General features: G+C 52.2%; 1 protein-coding gene across 2 annotated transcripts in view; it reads left to right on the forward strand.

Moving 5' to 3' along the window:
* The window catches only part of STK32C (serine/threonine kinase 32C), a 70,723-nt gene that overhangs the window by 17,423 nt on the left and 35,212 nt on the right, over positions 1-18,088 (forward strand). The gene's annotated exons all lie outside the window — the stretch shown is intronic.

Consider the following 18,088-nt stretch of genomic DNA (forward strand, 5'->3'; position numbering starts at 1 on the left):
CAGAGCTGCTGCCGGTCACCCTGTTGCCGTGGGACGCGGGTGGTCCGTGCGCTGCTCTCCTTCCGCAGCCACTCGGTTTCTGCTTGTCTACTGAACAAAGACCCCTCCGAGTGGGGACAATGGCCAGCTGTACTGCTCGGTTTATTCCAAATGGTGAATGTTGTATTGATGACAGAGAGCTCCAAATATGGTCCATCTGTTATGTGTTATTAAGCTGTTCACTTCATCGAGAAGAGAACGTTTCCGTATCGTGTGATGTTCACATGAAGAGCTGAATTTTTTAAAGCTGTTTAATGTTTTTCTTCAGGGAGCAGGTGCTTAGACACGAGAAACTCCACGGAATCATAGAATCACAGAAGAGTTTGTGTTGGAAGGGACCTTCCCAGTGCCCCCCTGCCATGAGCAGGGACATCTTTACCAGCTCAGGGTGCTCAGAGCCCGTCCAGCCTGGCCTGGGGTGTCTCCGGGGATGGACCCACCACTCTCTGGGTACCTGCCCGGGCTCTCACCCCTGCAGCTGGTACAAAAAGCTTTAAGAACTGGAGGAGGAGGTTGTCACCAGAGGACTTCAACATTGCATTGAGCATAAGTGGAGCGGAGTCAGACATCATCATGAGAGAACTAGAAATAGTGCAGAGGTGACATCCCATCTTTCCCTCTGGAGGTATGAAGAGGTTTATGATTGATTTCAGGGAAGCAGCACTGGAGACTAAAATGAAAGAAAGTCGTGGAAGATGTAGCAGGTCAGGGATGAGGTGATTTAAAGGATCGCTGAGCTGAGAGCTGCTAAGAATAGAGCCTGGAGAGAGCGGGCGCCAGGCTGGCAGGACGGATGCTGCGCAGGGTGCTGGGGAAGCGCTGGGCCAAGAGCAGCTCCGAAGGACGGGAGCGGTGCCTGGAGCTGCCGCGTGACGGGCAGCGGATCCTCCCCAGCCGAGACTGCGTTCGCTGGTCACTTTGATTAATCTGATGGTACTTCAGCAAAGTCCCGTTTCTTCCTCGGCGCGGTGCTGAGCGGCTGGGCTGTGCTGGACCTGCCGGGACAAGGGCTTGGACCCTTGGCCCCTTCCATCTCCCTTTTGATTTACCTTGTCTCAGCATGTTCTTCTATCCTGCCTGGCCAGAAACCCGGCTATTCCAGTGCAAGGCTTGTCCTGTACTGTGTTTGCAAAACTTTTAGCTTAGCAGAAACCTTGCCCAACTGTGAAACTCCAATAATCATCATTTTGATAGACTGATCATAGAGAATCAGTGACACAGTGACACAGATTTATAGCATTTATTGGGCTTGCATTGACTGGTAACCTGTTCATATTTTAAAAACTGTTTAGTGTTTAATGTGTACAACACATTCTTTCCATACAAGCGTTATTTTTCAGTGCTGTTTTTGGGGTGGTGCTGGCCAAAGCCATTGGGCTGAGTTCACGGCGAGACGCGTGTTGCTCCTTGGCTCCAGGTTGGATTGCAGACCCACCCCGCCACAGAGCCAGCGGTCCCTAACGACTCCCCGTTTGCAATTAACAGTGTTGCTGGACATGGTCCCCGTGTGTGGGGGTCACGGGGTCTCCCGTGGACGTGCCCAGCCAGGAAAACAGAGCTCTGCAAGTGTACCTGCCAGCTTAATGCTTTCCCTCAAACAATCATTATTGCTTTTTAGAAACTGATTTTCACTGTTTTTTTTTTCTTAAGAATTCTTGATCACCTCAGTTAAAAAAAAGAAAAATAAGAAGAATTTGGGCGCACTTCAGAAGCATTGGCACGAGCGCGGGCTTAGCAAAGCCTGTGGTCTGCGTGCGTGAGCAGCCTGCCCCCTCTGCTCTCCATTTCTGTGACACACAAATTACATTACGTTTTGATTCACATCTCTGACATCGAGAAAATTGCTCTTTAACAAAAGGAGAGTAATACTTGTGCTATGAAATACAGGCATGGTTTGGCCACATTTTGGATAATTCTACCCTATTCTTTAGAAAATTGGTTTTATTACTGGTAATTGGGCTAAAAGGAAGACTATTTAATCCTGGCCAACCCAACTTTCTGGGACATTAAGTTCTAATAGCCAGATAAAAACTGGTCTTAACAGATGAGTCTGACATCATCTGGCTGCTTATTAACTATTAAACCTTGTTTCAGTAATTCTCTTGGCAACTATGCGTGTGTTGCCATAGTTTCTTTGTTAACAGAGAAAGGCATTAATGCATTTTGAGTACTTCTTGCCCAAAAGACATGAAAAAACACCTTCTGTTTAAAGATCGGAACCAGAGCCCGTTACAAGCAGTGTGCGGAGCTGGCGTGTCCCCGGCGGGCAGCGTCGTGTCCCCGGGCGCTGCGTTTGTCAGACACAGGACGGGGTCTGCGCCGTGAAAGGTGTGTTGGACATCGCCCTGGAGCACTCTGTGCTTTGCACTGTTGGACAGTAACCGGGAAATGTGTATGTTCTGGGTTTGGACACCAAAGCAGAGACTCCCTGATGCCGTAGGGCGCGTTGGGCTGAGGACGCTGCAGTGTGGGGTGGGATGGGGTGGGGGGTCCCGGGGGCTCACGCCAGCCTCTGGTGCCATTCCTGTTTGTCACTGGTGCTGCTCCGCAGGGGGAAGACCCAAATGAGCCGTACCCCAAATGAGTCACACCCTTTGCATCCCCTCCCACGTCAGCCGCCGGCGTTTCCTCTGGCCCCCTGGTGTCTGTGGGCGGCGTGGAGCCCAGACCCGCACGGCCACATGGGCTTGTCTTGAGCTTTCCCAGGACCTCCAGTAAGCAGAGGCAGCACAGGTTTCTTCTCCTCTCCTCATCCTTGCGATAGATCCAATTGAAGGATAAATAGGTTGAAATAATTTCTCATCTTCTCAGATGGCAGTCTTCAGGTTCAGCCTGAACTTACTTGGGGAGAAATCTGTGGGAGATCTGTACAGTCATAAAAGGCTTTTGGAAGGAATTACAGGCTTCAGGGGAGTTGTAGCATTGGATAGTGACAAGTGGTATTTATTCCATAATATGTTCAATATCGTAAATTACATACTTACTAAAAAAAATAAAAGGGGAGACACAGAGCTGGCAAAGGTTTGAAACCCGGGTCCCCGGGAACCTGGAGAGGAACCTGGAGAGGAACCTGGAGACCCCGGCTCCCCCTCTCCTCCCGGCGCTCGGGGAACCAGCCAGCAATTCGCACAGCAGCTTTAAAGAGAAAATGCTGAGGCCAAATCCTGATTTAATGCAATGCTCCTGTTCCTTTCAGAACCTCTTCTCCCTTTTTGGAGTGTTTGGTGGTGCAGAGGGATGGTGAATGGCGCAGCATAGCGAGCGGTGAGGAGCAGGGGAAGAGCGCGGTGTATATATATGTATTTATCTATCTAGGGCCTGTCAGCCAGTGGCACTGCATTTATACCACAAGCAGGAGATCTGGCCCCTCCTCTGGCCATGAGTTCTTTTCTCTCACTGATCAAGTATGGTATGAATATAAATGTATGTTCTCCATTATATGGAGTTATATATATATCCATTATAGTGGCTTTTTGAATATTTCTGGATACTATTAAGCTAATTTCAGAAATATTTAGTCTTTCTTTCCCTGTTTCATAATCAAAAGGAAGCAGATTTTGAGCAATTTTTTTCCCCAGGAGATAGGAAAGTACTATTTGCCTTTGGGGAATAAGGAGAGAACACTTTCCATTCATTAAATCTATCTGGAAAGTGCTCAAGATGTCAGGTATGAAACGGAGGCTGAGAAAAGGGAAAGGTGCTGATTTTATTCAGTTGACTGTACCATCTATCGGAACGATTTTGAATTGTATAATGAAGGGAAAAGCTAGATAATGTCTTCCCAGCGGTGCTCCCGGCGCAGCGGTTGTGTGAGATGCACAGCAGCCGCGGTCCAGAGACGGGACGAGGAGCTGCGGGAGGGCTTGGTGGCGCTGGGACAGGCTGGGCAGGGGACAGGCAGGTCACCTGCCCTCGCTGGGCATTTCCATGGCAGAAGGAGCCCCCGGTGCTGCCCCAGCTGCTTGTTCCGATTGTCCGTTTTAGGGATGAAACAGAATCACAGAATTGACTGGATTGGAAAAGACCTCAGAGATCATCAAGTCCAACCCTTGGTCCAGCCCACCCCCTTGTTCTTGGGGAACTTGTACTTGTTGAAGACAGGACTTCATCGGTGCTCTGACTGTATATTTCAAACTTATATTTATGACAGTTCATAGAGAATCGTTTCTTTGTATCTTGGGTGCTCCTGGCATCAGTTATACGCTGTTTTGGGTTTTCTTTTTCCATATTTTCAGGCCTGAGTCTCGGGGTGGCTGCACCGTGCGCTCTTCCAGCAGCCAAGAGGGTCCCTGGGTCCCTGCCTTGTGTGAGAAGGGCTGAAGAGGCTGCTGGGGCGGTGGTGAAAATCCACTGATTTATTGTGGAGTTGTTTTTAATGAGTCTGTTTTGCTTATGGTGGGAGTCAGGCAGCTCCAGCCCGGGCTGCAGCCACCAGCGCCGGGGCTCAGCTTCCCCGTGTCGCGGCTCAGCTTCCCGGTGCCAGGGCTCAGCTTCCCCGTGTCGCGGCTCAGCTTCCCGGTGCCAGGGCTCAGCTTCCCCGTGTCGCGGCTCAGCTTCCCGGTGCCAGGGCTCAGCTTCCCCGTGCCAGGGCTCAGCTTCCCGGTGCCGGGGCTCAGCTTCCCCGTGCTGCCTCTGCTTGCCTGAATATCTTTAAATTAAGATGTACAGGTTCTTAATGTGTAGTGGCTACATAGGAATGACATCCTACTTTAAGGAGTTGCTTTAAATCCGGTGCATCAGCAGATAGATGATGGTGACACAGAGCTGGGGAGCCCGTCAGCTCCAGATGGCACGGTTTTCTGGTTTGTCACCATTACGTCACGTCTTCAGCCCCGCTTGCCGTGTCGGTGTGGGGAGCGGGTCCGGGGGTGACACCCCCGTCACACGCTGCCGGCGCCCAGCCCCGCGGTGCCGGGCCATGGTCACGGTCATGGTGATCCCAGCATCTCCTTCACGTGCAGCTGGGGCTACCCCGTGTTCTTTATTAACAGGTCGCTTTGGTCTGCAATAGAAGTATTTCCATTTTCTTTTCTCCCTCCAGGGAAAAAAATGACAAAACTCTATTTACTCTGATTTGTTGGATCAATTTTAATCGAGAATAAATGGATGTCCGCTGGCAGACAGGTACATTTCCTCAGGCCTCAGAAATGGTCCAGCACCATTGCACCAGTGTTTATTTGGCCCAAGAGCTGTACTGGACTCTGGGATTTTATGATTCTACTTTGTGAGGCATAAGTGAGATATACTGGGTATCCTTACATTTATTGGTATCATAATTTCAGAATAGCCAGTGATATTTCATGTTAATATTCATATCTATACTAAGTAATAACATATATTCACATATACATTCTGAGCACCCATATTTCCAGTGCATTGGTACTCGCAGGCCGTTCTGATGCTCTAGACGTGTCCGGAGATGCTCGGGTACCCGGACTGGTTCTCCCGCCGCCGGGGCTGCTCTGGTGTCCCGCAGCCTCACCGGGCTGCGCTGCCAGGCCGGCCACCGTGCGCAGGGCCAGCGCCTTTGTCCTAGGCAGGAGTGAGTCTTACATGATTGTTAGACGAGCGAGCGGCTAAGTTAATAATGAATAGTTTGAGTAGCTCTCTCTGCAGTACTGTTGGAAATAAGTGTCACATACTGTGACAGAGAGCCGTTTCTGTAGGAACACCATAGTTATTTGCCTCAAACTTCAGAATGATCCTTTCCAACTTTCTCTTGCTGGTGTAGAAAAGTGGAAAGGATTTTACATGAATTAATACATCCCGATCAGTGTGTTTCCAGCAGAGCTGAGTACCAGCTTGTCACAGCGTTTGAGTGGGAGGAAAGAAATGTGACTGTGAGTGAAACAAAGCAGGAGGGGGGAGAATAAAGCACAGGCAGGGGAATGGCAAGGATGAGACAGGACAGCTTAGCACCGGGACCTGGCTAAGCCTGGGCTCCCTTTGGGTGCGATCCTGCGGTCACACCATCTGATGATTTCACATAGCGTGAACTTTCTGCTTTGAGAAACAACAGAAATGCGGAGTTTAGTTTTCCAGAAAGAGAAGGCTGGTGTCTTCCTGGTGGGCATGAACATTTGCAGCCCGCAGTCGTGTCCTGGGCAATACCTAATGGGGCTGACCTAGAGGATTTGCAGTCAGGCCTTTAACAATACTGTAGAAATAATTACCAAGGAGCTGCTTGTCGGAAGGTTGGGGTGACCGTGTGGGGAGATGTCGGGTGTCCTGGTGCCCATCGGAGCCTCCGCAAGAGAAACCCCACGGTGAGCGCTTGTGTGTAAACAGCATGGGGAGAGACGGTACAATCAGGTTAGTGATAGACCAGCTCGCGTCCCACCTGACCGAGCAGCGTGCTCTTCTCACCTTCAGTACCAAGCCACAGATGGGGGAATTTGTTTTGTTTATCACTTGTGTTTTTAAATTAAGTTTTTATGTTATTTAGCTTTTAGCATAATCCATTTCCGAGTATATAAGCAAGGTTTCTATTTGGTTCCTGGTTTGATCCTCCTGAAGCCGGAGTCAACAGTGAAACACTTTGAAAGCCCAGGAGATGGAGCATTCGGTGTTTTGAGGTATTTTTCTTTTCCCCAGCAGACATGATTGTGTTGCTGTAGATGCACAGGAGCGAGTGGTCTGCGCGGAGCCTGTGCCGCGCTGTGCCGTGCTGTGCCACACGGAGCCTGTGCCGCGCTGTGCCGTGCTGTGCCGCACGGAGCCTGTGCTGCGCTGTGCTGTGCTGTGCCATGCTGTGCCGCACAGAGCCTGTGCCGCGCTGTGCTGTGCTGTGCCATGCTGTGCTGCGCGGAGCCTGTGCCGCGCTGTGCCATGCTGTGCCTCACGGAGCCTGTGCCGCGCTGTGCCACACGGAGCCTGTGCCGCACTGTGCCATGCTGTGCCGCGTGGGGCCTGTGCCGCGCTGTGCCGCGCTGTGCCGCACGGAGCCTGTGCCGCGCTGTGCCACACGGAGCCTGTGCCGCACTGTGCCATGCTGTGCCGCACGGAGCCTGTGCTGCGCTGTGCCACACGGAGCCTGTGCCGCGCTGTGCCGCGCTGTGCCACACGGAGCCTGTGCCGCGCTGTGCCGCGTGGGGCCTGTGCCGCGCTGTGCCATGCTGTGCCACACGGAGCCTGTGCCGCGCTGTGCCACACGGAGCCTGTGCCGTGCTGTGCCGCGCTGTGCCACACGGAGCCTGTGCCGCGCTGTGCCGCGCTGTGCTGCACGGAGCCTGTGCCGCGCTGTGCCGCGTGGGGCCTGTGCCGCACTGTGCCATGCTGTGCCACACGGAGCCTGTGCCGCACTGTGCCATGCTGTGCCGCGCGGGGCCTGTGCCGCGCTGTGCCATACTGTGCCACACGGAGCCTGTGCTGCGCTGTGCCACACGGAGCCTGTGCCGCGTGGGGCCTGTGCCGCGCTGTGCCATGCTGTGCCACACGGAGCCTGTGCCGCACGGGGCCTGTGCTGCTCAGTATGGCTTCTAGAACATTTTGTTTGCAGTTTAGACAACACTGGAAAAGTTGAGCTCAGCCCTACAGGAGTCCTAATTAGCTCCATCAGCGTATGTGCATCGAAATCATTAGATGCGTGGTGTCGGGTTTAGCTAAGGAAGAGGGAATATCAAGTGCCACATAATTAAGTTTAAAGCACGAAGAGTTAATCCTGCTGTGCATTAGAATTTGTGCCATTTCAGTGCAAACTCTTTTTTTCACTATATGGGTATTAAAAGTTGGTAGGAATTAGTGTAAGCTGTTTGCTATTGAGCTGAACAATCGGTTTGAATTGAGTTCTGGAATAAGATTGTGAGCAATACTGTTATTAGCAGTTGTTTTCCTCAGTTGGTAATGATCGCTTCGACCTGTGACGGGCGCAGAACGATGTTGTAATTAATCCACCGCGTGTGGCCGGGCAGGTTTCATTCAGTGACCAGCGTCTCGTACTCGGGGTGGATCAGAGAGGATCCCCTGGCAGGTGCGATGCTGAGGGACCTGGTTTTCTGTGGCTTTGCTGCCATCCTGTCCGCAGCCACAGTGTCACCGTGGGTCTGGCTTGAGACAGAGCCCTGGTGCTTAACAAACCCCACACACAGCTGGTGCTTTTGGTGCAGTGAAACGGGCAGCGTCCAGAGCTTGGCCAGGAAAACCCCTGTCTAACTAAAGTCAGCTGGAGAACCTCCCGTTGATTCTGCTGGGCCAAAATGTCCCCAAGATCTGCTGTTGTCACTGTGGATAGAGTTGAATTTGGACCTTAGAATTCCCAAGCAACAGTTCCTGGGCCTCTTGCTGTTGTTCCTGCTCTCTGTGCTGTCCGCTCCGAGAGCGATGCTGCTCCCACATCTGTGCACAGCTGCAGCTGGGCACATGCGCCGTGCCGCTCCGGTGTGCGACACCCAGCGTGGGTGTGACACCCAGCGCGGTGTCTCTGCGCTGCACGACGGGCTGTGCAGCAGGGGTAGTTCACCGTGATCAGAGCTGGAGCTGGAGCAGAGCGCGGGGCTGATTGTCCCTGTCCTTGGGAGCAGAGCATGGGGCTGGCGGTCCCCGTCCCCGGGAGCAGAGCGCGAGGCTGGCTGTCCCCGTCCCTGGGAGCAGAGCGTGGGGCTGGCCGTCCCCGTCCCTGGGAGCAGAGTGCAGGGCTGGCTGTCCCTGTCCCTGGGAGCAGAGCGCGGGGCTGGCCGTCCCCGTCCTCGGGAGCAGAGCACGGGGCTGGCTGTCCCCGTCCTCGGGAGCAGAGCGTGGGGCTGGCCGTCCCCGTCCCTGGGAGCAGAGCGCAGGGTTGGCCGTCCCTGTCCTCAGCAGCCCCACACGGTGCTCTGCTCCCCTCCATCCCCCTGCACCTCCCAAAATCACTTTCCTGTTCTCCCCCGGATGCACACAGGGCTTAGAGCTTCGTTTTGCTCTTTATCATCCCTTAAAGATTTCTTGCTTTGTCCTCTGGTCTCGTGTGCCCTTTATTTCCTCGTAGCCGAATCCCGTTTTCTGGAGGCTGGAGAAACCAGTGTGGTTTCCATGTAATGAAGTGCTGGCAAGAGCCACCTCCGCCTGAGCGGAGCAGAGCAGGAACCGAAAGCTCGAGCGCAGCCCTTGTTCTGTGCTTCCCAGCGAGGAAAATGGCTGTAGTAGTCAGCAGCCTGGGCATATTATGGCTAACAGCTTGCTGGGGAACAGTCCTTAGCGAATTGTGTTTAATTTGGAAATGTGTAAAAACGGAAAATTAAACGTGCCAGCATTTTATTTTTTAAATGTCACGTTAAAATCTGTTTCTTTTGGAGGTGTGTAGGTAAAGAAAAAGCAGAGCAACAAACGCGCAGCCTGCACCCCCAGGGCCCAGCGCGCCCTTGGCTGCTGGCGATGGTCGGCCCCACGCAGGACCGAGTTTTCTCAAGCTGAACTGGTGGCGCTGGGAGACTCGGGTGGGATGCTTTGCAATGATCATTGAGGCTCTACCCACTGTCTGTGTGAATACCAGGCAAAAGTTGGTCTACTAATTTTTTTGCTGGTTGTGGTTTGTTAAAAATGTGAAGTCAGGGCACATTGTGGAGACTGTGGGTTTAGCGTGATGGAGCAGCATGAAAAATGCAGACGGTTTAAATTTGGCCCGTCCTCACGTGGAGCAGAGCTTAAAAATGGAAACCGGGTGGGGAGGCACACGAAGTGTATGTTAATTCTTCTACGGGATGAGGATGACCTATTTCTGTAAGTCATTCTCAGTTGCCAACTCTAGGCAATGAAAATGTATTTTCTGAACAGTGAATAATTTAGCAACTTTAAAGTGATTAAAATAGAGAAGCAGCTGTAACGTGAAAGGTAGCGTGCTCTGGAGCAGGATATGTTCCTTTGCAAGAGGGCAGCATGAGTCCTTTGCATCCTGGAAATGCTGTGAGTTCACTATAGAAGGTTCCTGTTGAATGAAGATGGGAGGATTGGGCTCATCCGCATGACAAAGGTGAATTAAAGACCAGAGGATCAGAAGCAATTTGCCGTATCAGACCCACAAAAGTGGCTTTGTCTCCCTTCAACTTTCGTTTAAATTGTGGGTTGAAATGATTTAAAGAATTAACTTCTCATTTCACGGTTTCACTTGTACAGTCAGAACCACAGGGTGAGCTAAACCCATGAAAATGAGCAGATTTTATTTCTGATATAAAACATTTATTTATTACACTTCATGTTCAAGGCACTAAATTAAACTATTACTGTGACATAACTGTTGAAAAATTTTATCCTTGTTATATTAGGCAGGACTGAAAAATGGTTAATGCTTTCAAAACTGTGCCAGCCAGCGACAGCTCATCCTGCTCTCAGTCAACTGGTGTGAAATGAGGGTGCTGGGAGCCCGGCTAGGTCCCCAGAGTGGATGAACCATCCCTGGAGACAGCCCAGGCCAGGCTGGACCGGGCTCTGAGCACCCTGAGCTGCTGAAGATGTCCCTGTCATGGCAGGGGGGCATTGGGGAGCTGGGACAGTCCCTCCAACCCAAACCGTTCTGTGGTTCGATGTTTTACTGGCACGTACAGAGTGAAGCTGGGCCTGCCCACGCTCAGCACAGGGCCCGGCAGCTCCGTCCCGACCCAGCGCCTGCACCTGGCTGGGGCCGCTGCGCTTTCTAGACATTTCAACCATTTACATTTGGTTCACAGAATTGCTTCCCCACAGAACAGTAAATCTGGCATTCATTATTTTCCTAGTTGTCTTCATAAGAGAACCCCAGAGAAGGTTCCTGCTCCGTGTGCCCGGGAGGAAGGTAACACACACCAGCTTGCAGGTCCCTGTGATAATTTTGCCCGTGTGCCCTGAGCTGTGTGACGTTGGCCTCTCCTCTTCTCTTGGATTCTTATCCATCCCAGGTCATGCAGGAGTGGCTGCCAAGAGAAAAATAAACAGGAGAATTGCTGTTGAAGAAGTTTCTGGAAGAGCAGCTGGTTCTGGTCGTCCCGGCTGGCAGGGCCTCTCCTGCACGTCCGCGGGCAGAGCCCGTCCGCGGTGTCCTCAGGACGCTCAGCACCGGCACACCTGCTCGCTGGCGTCTGGAGACTCTTCCTCCTTCCACTTCAATGAGATTTTGCATCAGCTTAGCTGGAAACCCTCCTGGCATGCCCGTGCTTTCAGAATTCATCAAGCACCACTGGATGGGCTTAAATATTTTACAGTTCCAACACAGCTCGAGGGTGCAGTGCGGGTTTTCTTCACAAGTGTGGAGGCCGAGGAATGCTGCAGTATCCATTTTTGATGAGGTGGTAGGTCTGATGAGGAAGGTGATCACGAAGTAGCAAGCCACCCTGCCGCTTAAACACCTGCAGCAGGGGACGGGTTCTGCAGAACCCATTCCCTCTCCCTGTCCCCTCTCCCATTCCATCCCATCCCCTCTCCCCATTCCATCCCATCCCCTCTCCCCATTCCATCCCATCCCCTCTCCCCATCCCATCCCTGTTCCCCATCCCTGCCCACCCAGCACCTGCCCTTCTCGGGAGGGAGAGAGATGAGGACTTGGGCATTTGTCATCTCCAGGTCTTGCGTGTTTCTGGTGGTATGACTAATACTGAAATAGAAAGATGGCCTTGCAGAACAAAACTCAGATTAGTGTATTTTAATTCTTAGTTTCCTTTCTCTAATAATCATAATGAGGGCTCTGTACCCGGGAGATGAGTTCAGCTAAACTGCCATGTGTCTGATGCCATGTTGGAAGCGCTGCGGCCGGGCTCTCGGGGCTGCCTGCATTGCTGCCTGCATTGCTGCCTGCTGCCTGCGGTGCTGCCTGCGGTGCTGCCTGCATTGCTGCCTGCATTGCTGCCTGCATTGCTGCCTGCTGCCCGCGGTGCTGCCCGCGGTGCTGCCCGCGGTGCTGCCCGCATTGCTGCCTGCGGTGCTGCCGGCATTGCTGCCCGCGGTGCTGCCCGCGGTGCTGCCCGCATTGCTGCCTGCGGTGCTGCTGGCATTGCTGCCGGCATTGCTGCCTGCGGTGCAGAGCAGAGGGACGTGCACGCAGCAGCGTCCTGACGCGGGGGTGAAACTGAAGCTGGGCGGCTGGTGTGGCTGCTGTCCTGAGGTGGTTCTAGAAGGAAATAGCGCAGGGAGGATTTCTCTGAATGGGCTGCAGTGACATGGAAACTCTCTCTACGTAAAAAGTATTTATCTGGAGTTACGTTTAACAACATAAACTGATGAACTGGGGTCCCATGAGGCCAGGCATGCAGCCCCATAAAGGGGAAAACATCCTGTGTCAGAGGAATTCCCGACTAAATGACTTTCTTAGACTTTTAGAAGATCCGTCTCTTTCACATAGCATTTAGTTTAACTTTGGAGATGGTTCTTGCACTTCTGTATCCCCAGTTTTGCGACAAAGTTGTTAAACATTTCCTCCTTTTCCTGTTCTCGTGCTTTCTGCTTCATCACGAGCGTCTCCTGCAGACCTCGTTCACCTGGGGTGGGGAGCTGCCTGCTGGAGCCCGGCGGCTCGGGGCCGCCTCGCGGCAGCGGTCCTAAGGGTCCTCCTGGAAGCAGTGATTTCTGGTTACCACAGGTTCCTGCGCTCTCCCGTGAGAATTCCTCAATTGTACTTAAGCTGGCACTGTTAGCAAACCTTCGCACTGCAGAGCCCAAACGTATGGTTCGTACATGAAACATCAACGTGTTTCCCACGGATGGAGTGAACTGAGGCTCACAAAACCCAAACGCTGGTGGTTTGCTGGTTTGTAAAGCAGGTCCTCAGCTTTCAGTTCGGAATGGAAATGGCAAAGTTGCCCCAAACTTCGTGTTCAGGGCATTTTAGCAGTTGCTGCCCAGCCCTGAACACAATGCACCTCAGTATTCATAAGGCAGCCAAAGTCATCCATTTATCATTCATAACATATGTTGTGAAAACATTAAGTAACATTTAGCGGATGTTTATTGCTAATGTTATGTTACTATAAACATGTGCTATAAAGACTTTTTTGGTACATCAAATTTAGTTACTTGAAATCAAATTTTCTAAGCTGTAGAATTGGGGAAAAAAGGACAAGAGAACAAGTGGCCTTGAGGAGGCGCAGGGGGAGGTTCGCTTCCTTCTTTTGCTCCCTGCGCCCCTGCAAAAACCAAACTTTGCAATGACGACGGAGCTGTCCCAGAATTAAATGGCTCAAATGACCTTCCTCATCTTCTTGTTCTATTCTGGGATGAAGAGCAGGAGAGGTAAGAACGATAATTCCTAGTGCAGCGGTGCGAGAAGTGGTGATTGTCCTGCGGAGCGGCCGCGTGGAGCTGCCGGGCGGGGGGAAGCGCCCCTGCACCCCCTGTCTGCTCCGTCCGCGCCCCCGAGACCCAGCACGTCAGGGGCCGTCACTGACGAGCTGAGCCTCGGGTAGCGCTGACCTGGGCAATCCAGGCGCTTTAGGCTAGGCTTAAATTATGTGGCATGGAAAACGGGCTCAGAGCCCGTGAAGGCTCCGCTGCCAGTAGGGGGGAGCTGGAGCTGGGGGGACCGGGTCTCAGGTTTGTTACAAGGGCACATCCATGGAACGGGGATGAAAACGGCGTGTTCCTGCCGCTCCTGCAGGGCTCTAATTAGCAGCCCTTTCAGCCCGCGGCAGACGATGCTGTGATCAAACGGCTTCGGCGCCGCTCTGCTCCAGACTCGGTGCGCTGGAGGAGTTTGGGTATTTGCCAGGGAGATTTGATTCCAGCTGCATATGAAGTTTTCCATTAAACTGTGAGGTGATGGTTCTGCCATCCAAGCTTCTGCTCGGGAGCTGTTCAACAAGCGATACCTGCGTAGAACGGACCATTTACCGGAGAGTTTTGCTGAGCAGCAGGACCCTTCCAGAAATACTGGCTTGGCATATGGGAGCACGGAGGAACGAACCCATGGTCATACTGGTCTCGGGGCGGGGTCACTGCTTTTGGGTGGTCCAGGGGGCTCTGGCTGGTGTTAGGTGTGGGCTGCAAAGTAGCACATTTTTTCTGTCAGAAATAGCATCTTGAAAGCCCGCGGAGCACAAGGGACAAGCTGCGGTGCTTTCTCTGCGATCTCAGTGCCCCGGGAGCCGTTGCTGGGGGAGCAGCGAGCGTGGTAAGCTCGCACTCCTTCGCACGGGCTCCTGGCCAATGCAACGGTGCTTTTGCACTAATTAGGAATGGTTTCTGGCCAATGCAAACATTTTTGTACCCAGTATCAATAACTCAGTCTTCCTAAAATGACTTTGCCGTTGCTTTGCATGGTGCATTTGATTCCTTACGGATTCAGAGAGATTCATTTTTAATCGTACATTAACTCGCTGTTTTTACATGGCTTCAGAGTCACTTCCTAATAGTATGTTTGAATCCTTAGTTTCTAAAGGGGCTCATTTGCAGCACTGGGCTTTTATTATACCTTTAATTTCTTTCATTATCTACCAGCGTTCCCTGAATTCCTGGGTAGTTAATGCTCACTTGAGTTTCCTGACAGCCACATTATACTGTATTTCCATTTTTCTCACCCGTGTAATCTTCTCCGTGGGTGTGAACAGGCAGACCAGCCCGGGGTGCTGCAGACTGACCGTGTTGCTGGTGCTGTTCGCAGTGCCCGCACTGCGGTTCCTCCCGCCGGCTACAGCCGATGGGGGCCGAGGGTTCCGAGGGTTCTGGGCTCGGGGGGATTCAGGGATCGTTCCCCATTGCCCTGTGCTCCCTCTCCCCACCAAATACCTGTTTTTTCCCCCAAGCTGTTTGCAGAAACGGCTTTTCCTCCCCAGCTGGAACCCACGTGTGCCGTGGCTTTTGCATCTCAGCCAGAACCCTTTGCCATGAGCTGAAACTCTCGGCATTTTGTGGCAGCAAACTTGTGGTTACTGTGGCCACATACTGATGTTCGTACATCAATCACCGTGGTGCTTACTTCCAAAGCCAGATTGGAGTAATAGGATAGGCAGACAAATGCTATTAATTATACCAACATATGGGCATGCATTGATAGAAAAAGCTGATTGTGCCCTATAAATGTGCTGTCTCAAGACTCAAAAAAGGATTTCTTAGGTCTTTAGTGTTGTAGAGTCACTCTTGGAGTTAAAACTTCCCTGTTTTTATTGGTGTAGCTGGAAAACAGGCAGATAAATACCGAAAGGTTGGCTCAGTTCTTAAAATGTGATTTTTGATCATCTGTTTTCCCCAGATTTGAGGATATTGGATATGGAATTTACTAACTGCATCCATTGTTTTCCCACTATTGGACATTAATACCAGGTCTTGATGTTGACCCCTCACTGGGTATTCAATGTGTATCTAAAGTTTTACGGTAGCTTTGTCTTGCCCCGCTTTTAGATATCTTGTAAATCAATGCAGAATGAACAGCTGATCACTGCCACCCATGGCTCCTGTCTGTCTGCTGGACACTGGAGCAGATCACTGCCACCATCGCTCCTGTCTGTCTGCTGGACACCGGAGCAGATCACTGCCACCATCGCTCCTGTCTGTCTGCTGGACACTGGAGCAGATCACTGCCACCCATCGCTCCTGTCTGTCTGCTGGACACCGGAGCAGATCACTGTCACCATCGCTCCTGTCTGTCTGCTGGACACCGGAGCAGATCACTGCCACCCATCGCTCCTGTCTGCTGGACACTGGAGCAGATCACTGCCACCATCGCTCCTGTCTGTCTGCTGGACACCGGAGCAGATCACTGCCACCATCGCTCCTGTCTGTCTGCTGGACACTGGAGCAGATCACTGCCACCATCGCTCCTGTCTGCTGGACACTGGAGCAGATCACTGCCACCATCGCTCCTGTCTGTCTGCTGGACACCGGAGCAGATCACTGCCACCATCGCTCCTGTCTGTCTGCTGGACACTGGAGCAGATCACTGCCACCATCGCTCCTGTCTGTCTGCTGGACACTGGAGCAGATCACCCTGAACTGCGCACATCCGGCTCGCAGGATGTGTCTGCATTTGTGATCCATGGTTTTCACCTGATGCCGACGAGAGGCACGTCTCGCGTGGCAAATACCGATGTCCAGCAGTCCGCTTAGCTGCAAAGGTGCGATATTGATAACGAGCTGTTAGAGGAGTCAATAGGAGCAATTAGCATAGTTTTTTCATAAGGAGCTAACGGAATACCCATTGGGGCATTTCAACACAACAGATGGCATTGGATTGTGGTGTGACCGACAAATCGGCGTCCTTGTGCCCCCTCGCATTGGTACATTGCAGATGGGGATGGGAGGGGAACGGAACGGAACGGAACAGAACAGAACAGAATAGAATAGAATAGCTCGTTGGCAGGTGGGGTGTGCCCCGTGCTGGCTGCGGCGTGTGCTGCAGCCCTCCCGTGTCTGTGACCCGTCCCTGTCCCCCAGTGCGCAGCTCCTCGGCCGCGGGTGACCGGCAGCTTCTGCTGTCAGCCCACGGAAACCGGAGCCTCTGGGGCACCGGAATTGTTCCAGGCCGGTCTGGATTTCTGTTTTAGGGTTAATCACATATTCTGTAGTGATATGTTGTCATTTTCAGAAATCCAGTGTGTTGTGCACAAAAAGCAATGTGCTGCTACTATGATTTTCTTCCTCAAATGTTGAGGCTTGCTTTTTCTTTAATGGGATTGCTTACTGATTCCTGAAGAAAATAGTGAAACTGAAAAAAATAGTCAGTGCCTGTTCATCTAACATCATCTGAACTTCAAACCGGCAGAGCAGTGTATTTAGTTTATTAAAAGTGACATGTTTGCTGGCAGGTTCAAGGGCCTGGTGAGTATTCATATCTAGGTTTGTCTCTTGCCTGCTGACTAGGGGATGCTTTCTGCAGCACTTGTAGCCATGGATACATGGAAATGGCACTTTTGGTTTTGTTTTCTCCACGGCAATGCTTTCTACACAGTGTTCCAAACAGTATAATAAAGGGTTGTCGGGAACTCTCCTCCTGGAGCGGTTGCGGATCTGAGCCCTCGGGGCGGTTCCATGGCCAGGGCGGTGCTGTGGCTGAAGCGCTCCCTGGAGCTGGGGGTCCTGCGCGTGTTTCTGGGTGACACGGCTCCGTCGCTGGGTTTGCTCGCACGGGGCAGCTCTGCTTTCCCCATGTGCTGTTTCACACGTGTCCTGGAGCATCTGGGAGGAGATGGTGCGGCTGCCCTTGGCGTCACTGGCGGGGGCTCTGGGGGTGTGGGGACATCCGTGGTAACGCTGGCCCAGACCCTGTTTTCCGTGTCATTTGGCAGACTTTTCCTGCAGAAAATGTCCCGCAAAAGTGACAATAACAATATTTTGGATATCAGCCTAGCACAAAAGGGTAATAGGAACTCCACGGGCATGCGTGGGCTTTTGATTCATCCTCAGAGATGACAGATGTGCATTTATTTAAGGTCTGCAAGTGGGACTCGGAATATTTATAGGGAATTCTTTGCTCCCACTCTTCCTGTGTGCAATGTGGTCTGCAGTGTCAGTCAGGCGGCAGGTCGGTGCTCTCTGACCAGCTCCCGCACCATTCAACCCCCGTGCCCAGCGCTGCTGTGTGTGCGGCGCTCACGGCGTGCCAAGGACACAACGCCCGGGGCCCTGGGCACGGCCGGGCTCTCGGCGCGGTGTTAGCGGCTGATGGGTGCAGCTGAGCGGGGGACACCGCAGCACACTGGCGAGCTCCTGCACTCTCCGGACACTTCCAAACACACGGAAAATAGAATGGAATGGAATGGAATGGAATGGAATGGAATGGAATGGAATGGAATAGAATAGAATAGAATAGAATAGAATAGAATAGAATAGAATAGAATAGAATAGAATAGAATAGAATAGAATAGAGTAGAGTAGAGTAGAGTAGAGTAGAGTAGAGTAGAGTAGAATAGAATAGAACAGTACAGTACAGTACAGTTGGTTTGGAAGGGACTGACAACGATGCTCTTGTCCAAGTGCCTGAGCACATCAGAGCTGTGCAGCAGCTGAAGCATGTGCCTGTGCAGGATCTGTGTGTGCCCGTGCAGGATCTGTGTGTGCCCGTGCAGGATCTGTGTGTGCCTGTGCAGGATCTGCGTGTGCACCAGGATCTGCGTGTGCACCAGGGGCTGCGTGTGCACCAGGGGCTGCGTGTGCACCAGGGGCTTTGGTTCCAGCCCTGCAG

Source organism: Columba livia, chromosome 6, assembly GCF_036013475.1.
Source record: "Columba livia isolate bColLiv1 breed racing homer chromosome 6, bColLiv1.pat.W.v2, whole genome shotgun sequence".
Lineage (NCBI taxonomy): Eukaryota > Metazoa > Chordata > Aves > Columbiformes > Columbidae > Columba > Columba livia.